At 44.0% G+C, this 6,000-nt stretch overlaps 1 protein-coding gene across 1 annotated transcript in view; it reads right to left on the minus strand.

Annotated features, from left to right (window-relative positions):
* SLC15A2 (solute carrier family 15 member 2) overlaps positions 1-4,939 on the minus strand; it is a 66,299-nt gene extending 61,360 nt beyond the window's left edge. The window contains exon 1 of the mRNA XM_062607107.1: positions 4,917-4,939. The gene's annotated coding sequence lies outside the window, so the exon portion shown is untranslated. The remainder of the gene's footprint in view (positions 1-4,916) is intronic.
* Between the last annotated feature and the right edge of the window lie 1,061 nt (positions 4,940-6,000).

Consider the following 6,000-nt stretch of genomic DNA (forward strand, 5'->3'; position numbering starts at 1 on the left):
AGTTCCCCTTTGTGTTTGTCATTGTATCACACAAAGGTACAAAGCCACTTTCCTGGTCTCCCTCACTGCTCCTACATCTGGTCACAGCCTTCGGAAGCCTAGGACTGAGGAGTGAGAACAAGGCACAGCTGCAGGTGCCCTGTATGTCACAGAAGCAAATCCTCCAGCCTCATGCGAGATGATTCCTTCTTCCAACACCATTCACCCACCGGCTGTGCCTCATACCACAGAATTTTTCCCCACCATTCTCCCTCTCCCCTCCCAAATTCCCTAACACACATCTATACAGAAAACATCCCATCACACTTCAAACACCCCCAACAAGCTGCCTGACTGCCAGCCCCAGCATAGCAGGGCTGCCCATTTGCAGAGCTCAGCACTCGAATCCATTGACCTTTTACACACCATACAGTATTGCCTATTTTAAGTAATTTTCTAGAAGCTCAGTTCATTCTTGTGCTTGCCTAAGGAAATATAAAAATTTACACCTATTATAAAATTATGAATAAAAGCTGATTGCAGAAGGTAAAGACAATAATGTACCTATAATACTAACTAGCACTCCATTTCTTTTTAAAGAAAGAGTACCCTGATCATCAACAGGGTGTTGATTTAGATTGCTGCTAAAATTACCACTGTAAAAGTAAACCCACTTTTATTGCGTTAGTACAGACAATAGTTATATACCATTTAAACTTTCATGCTTGTTACTGGTGGTGATCAATCTCCTAATTATTAAGCCAAAGGGTTCTGTGGCAGGACATAATATTCAGTGCACTTAGGATATTTTTGGAAGAGATTAAAATTTACAAAAATAAAAATCAACAAAACATTTTTACAATAAAAATCAGCAAAGTTGGTAACAGAATCAGGTAGAGAGCTTGTGCTGTTCTCAGATGAAGCTGTTTGAGAAAGCAAAGAGAGGGCAATGCTCTAGGATTTAAAAGATTCACATTAACTTTCCAGTTTTGTACAGACTTCTAATGTGACTGAAGCTACTCCTTTGGAGAATGTTTTTGTACTGATATTGTGCAATTTGACCAAATATAACAGAGACAGAAAGAACTACATTCCCTGCTAAAAGACAGTCACCTTCAGTGGTAGCCATATGCATTTTGATTACTCTTTAGGCAGTTCTCTGATAACCTGATACTTGAGATGCAAGACACAAGTTTTCTTTGGCAGTGATGCCGCCTTCCTCACACTTATGCATGTCTAATTTCAATTCTGTAATGGGTGATCAGTAACAACAAAGAAGTAGCTCACATGTGGATGCACAAAAGGAAGATGTTTGTGTGCATTCCACATGTAGTTTGCTGTATAAACACTATCCCAAGAAATAAAACAGGAAGGAAACATTTTATGTGAACAAGCAAATAGTTATTTGGGTCTCCCAGGGTCCAGGTGCCATCACTTCCTTGTAAGTGGAGAACACTGAAAATGTATCTAAATGCATTCCTTCTTTGGTTTCAGCACACTCAGTATCAATTCACCCTTCGCTCAGTGTTCAAACTCCTCAGCAAGGACATTAAGATTCTCTGTGGTCATTGTGAACACTGAGACTTTGGGACTGTTTCTCATTCCACTAAGATGAGTGTGCTGGGCTATGGGCTTTTCAGCCCCACACAATTCACAGGCAGCTCCCCTCCAGGGCTATCCCATAGGTCAACAAGGGGCCTGTGTTGGCAGCGGGGCTATAGGGCAACCTGAGAAAATACCAGTTCGAATCACTTTTATGAGTCATTTACAGAAAACACATTTGCAGGTGAAAAGCACATTTAGCTGAAGAGCATTTCATCAGTCAAAGTCACTTGATTGCACTGATGGGGAGAGCTTTGGAGAACACTGAGGATCCAGTTCTGCTCAGTATAGCTTCGTTATGAGATTTGCATAGACTGCTTTCCAGTTGGGCAATGTAGCCATTTAGGAGCATTAGCTTGACTGACAGATAACCCTGCTGGTGTAGGCTGAGGGGGAAGGCTGCGTGCTTGGAATGGGCATTGCAGGGACTGTCCATCAGACTGCCATTAAGGACCAATTAGAGTGAATCTAAGAGAACTCATTGGCTAGAACATTTTTTTAAAAAGTGAGATCATGCAGATTTAATGTCTGATCAGAGAGATCAGTAACAGACCCACCAACTGACAGGCTAGATGAAGGAGAGTAAATCCTTCAATTCAGCCTATTTCCATGCATGGGAGATGGCACACAAGAAGATAATCAGGTTGTTAAGGTATCAAAGCAGGACCTTAGTTTCAATTCTCAGCTGTGTCTCATCTTCTTACCATGATCTTGGGCAAATTACTTGACCTCCCACAGCTTCAGTGCCTCAACTTTGAAATGGGGAAGATTCTGCTGCCTTGATTACTTGCCTGTTAAATAACTTCAGTGATAATCTGATGGGGGGGTTGGAATGTTGTACAGTAGCTAACACATGCTTTCTGTGGCTGTTGTGAGGGAGGAAGCTGCATCCTTTGTGTACCATTGTAAACACCACTAATAGTCACCAGAAATTTTTCACTCCATCTCTATGGTTCAAGAGCGGTATTATCATTCCCAGGCCAGAGAAATGAGCAGGACAGATTGAATTCCTCATGACTTCACCGAAGGACTTCAGATGGGACATTGGCTGTCTGAGGGTTAAAGGTTTTCAGCAGTCCTTCAAAGGCATTAGCATTGCCTGTGGAGTCTTCAGCCCAAACAAAAGAGCAAAGACCTTCCAGGTCACCTGGGACTAAGAGCAAAAGAAATCTTCCTTTGAATTGAGGAAATCTTTAAAGACAGGACTTCAGACCTCCAGTGATAAAGGAAATAAAAAGCATCTGCAGTGACAGCTCCAGTTAGGAGTAAAGAAGTACAAAGGGCTTTGAAAAACAACAAGCCTTTCATCTTCAATAGCAAATTCAGTGGCTCTGCACTAGCTGCTCTGTAAACAGTATAGGAAGGGAAAGCAAATCATTGGCACCAAATGCATTAAACATGGCATTGTCTTCAGATGATATATTTTGTAAGCTCCCTACTTACAAGTTATGTTGTTTCTTAAATCTAAAGGATTACCTGCTGTATAGCAGCAGAGTCATTCTTCTGGGCAGCTTCATTACCCATGTTTTTTGCTAAGTTTCCCATAATGCAGGCAGGCAGATTGGTTAACAGCATCAAATGGGTTTGTCAGGTGACTTGGGTTCATTTCCTGTCTCAGCTCTACATTTTCTGAGGGACCTTCAGCAAATCACTTCATCTTTGGGACAAGTTTTCACCTGGAAAAGGAAAGGAGCTATTCTTTTGTTTCAAAGCAGCCAGCCCTTTATAACAACCATTTGCAACCTTTTACTGACTACAGAGCTGTAAGAACTTTTTTTAGAAGACAGGTAGGTGCTGCTTAGCAAACTAAAACCTGCTGATAACAGAGTGACTTTCTCAGCTCTGGACCACACAGGAAGAGTCCAGAAGCATCCAAAAATAAGCATATCACAGGCTGAATTTACTCCAAAGTGTAAGCTCTTAAACACCAAGTAAGGAAAACTTCACCCTACATTTGGTGTGATTTAGCTTAACTCAGTCATCTCATGCAAATATAAGACATAATATGCAAAGGGTTAAAATAAAACACTGAGAATCTCCCTATGGTATTTTGGGTGCTGAAACAGTTGAACACACCCAGCATCTATATACATGTATGGGGAGGGATTACATCCTCTGAGCAACTTGGTTCTTTTGATCTATTAACTCTGAGGTGACATTTTCTCTGATTTCCAATTTTGTTTCTGCTATGAAAACTATGTTAGAAATAAAGAATAAGCACAGTCAAACACATCCAATCATCATTTCTAATGCCTGTGATAAGGCACAGCAACACCCCCACCTTTACATTTTCTCCTCAGGCAGAAATGTATTGGGATTCTGGTCACTTGAACTTCCTAAACCTCATTTTGCTAAAAGAAGAATAAGAATGCCAGACATTTCCAGAGTGCACCAAGGCTTAACGGTAACATGATATATCTAATGCATTTGTACTGCTTAAAAACTACTACAGGCTCTTTAAGTAGCTGCCTGCCTTTGCAGAGAAGCAGCTGAAGAGTGTTCCTGCAACCCATTTCCCTTAGTTCATTCTGCTGAGGGTAACTCAGAGTCACAACCAACAGTGAACAAATCCCACGGAACACCTCACACTCACTGCTGCTGAGCCCTAGGAAGCTCCATTGCATAGATCACAGCTTCTTCTCACATGGCATGTGACAGACCCATAAAAAGCATCTGACACTGCTTAGTGGGGATGTTTGTGACTTGCATCTGCCCCTCAGTCCTTGCCAAGCTGTCATCCAAAATTTTCTCAACAGCAAGCATTATCCAGCTCCTCCACTTCTGACTAACTGCCTGTTGCTAGGACAGATGCTTTCACCTCCATCAAGCATGGAGAGGTGGCATCTCAGCCACTGCCCTGAGAAGAGCACAGCTGCCTCACTGTGCTAAAATAGGCACTTTAATTTGTTCTCTCCACTTTGACCAGTGAAATAGCATATAGGCTTCTGCTCCTTTCTTTAATTTGCTGCAAAGCAGCCCCAGGGTTTCAGGAAACAACATTTGGTGATTGCACTTGTAATAATCCTGAACACACATCCAGCTGGTATCTACACACTGACTATGCATTCCAGTATGGGGAACAGCAACACTACATCCCATATGCCCTCAGGTCTGCATCTCATGTCTTCAGAGCAGGTAGCGCTGCTGGCTGAACCCTAGGTGCTGCACTGCAGAGAATTTCTGCTGGCAGAGTGTTTTAGCAGCTCAGTTGCTACTAAATATCTAGGAGGCAGGGGAAGGCTTTGCTCCCACTCGGTACAGCCTTAAAAATCTTTTTCTCTCAAAATTGATTCAGGAAGCAAGTATAGCCTGTGGAAGGCCAGTGTTTTACCTACCCTGTTGTAGTGGGTCCTTATGACTCAACTTGAAGAGCTTCCTTTAGCCAGAGGCATGACACCTTCAAATGGGGACCACAGACTGGTTGGGACAGAACTAGGTTTAAAAAGCTCTTGGTGCTGCCTGGACCTGGTGGGACGTACCTTCTTGTTTTAAGGAAACAGCATGAAGAGGTGTTATCATGTGGCTAGAGCCAGCCACTAGTTCAGTGGCAAAGGCAAGTACCCTTCTGCCTTAGCCTCAAAACCAGCCTCCTCTTAACTCTTCAGGAACAGCAGCCCCGCAGGCAGGGACAGCCAGAATGACGCAAACATCCTTTCCCCACCTCCTCCCTTCCCTTGGTAGACCAGCATTATTATCCTGTTATAAAAAAGGGGAAACTGAGGCACAGAGCAAGGTGGCAACTTGCCCATGGCTGCTTAGGGAATCACAGATATTCAGGAGGTTACTTGAGCTGCCAGTCTGTGTGCAGTGTCTGCCTACAGCAGCTTCAGAAAGCCAAGCTCTGTGGCTGGAACGATGCTTTTTTGGGTACCTACATGAGGCCTGAAGAAAACCAGGGCCACCAGACCCTGATCTGCAGCAGGGGTAAGGACCCCAGGGACAGTCAGCAGGAGCAGGCTCACTCCCCATTGCCTTGGAGGCCCCTTGCCTCAGCCAGGCTGAAGAGTGGGAGGTCTCTCCCCTGCTCCCCCAGCCCAGCCTGCTTCTCTCCACAGCACAGCTGACCCCATTTCAAGCTGCTGACACTTTTGCTCAGGGCGTTTCAGAGCTTCGTTATGTGTGAATGCCTTTTTGTGTAGCGCCATTGGCACTAGCACAGCCTGTTCCCAGCCTGTTCCAGCAGCTCCCCAACGACTGAGGTGACAGACTCAAAAACAAGGCATGGGCACTGAGCAGCTCCTCAATGGGGTTAGGGAGAGATAGCAAGCATCCTGGTGGATCTTCCTCATTTTTCCAGCTTCCTCTCCCTGTACACCTCCATGCACACAGCCTTCAGTTGCTGGTCTCCAAGAGCTCAGTGCAGAAGAGCTGCTTGGTTAAAAATACACATATACATTTTTAAATCCCCAGCAGCAGGCT

This window comes from Pezoporus occidentalis, unplaced genomic scaffold (genome assembly GCF_034315485.1).
Source record: "Pezoporus occidentalis ecotype Australia unplaced genomic scaffold, CSIRO_AGI_Poc_V1 ctg12, whole genome shotgun sequence".
Taxonomy (NCBI): Eukaryota; Metazoa; Chordata; class Aves; order Psittaciformes; family Psittacidae; genus Pezoporus; species Pezoporus occidentalis.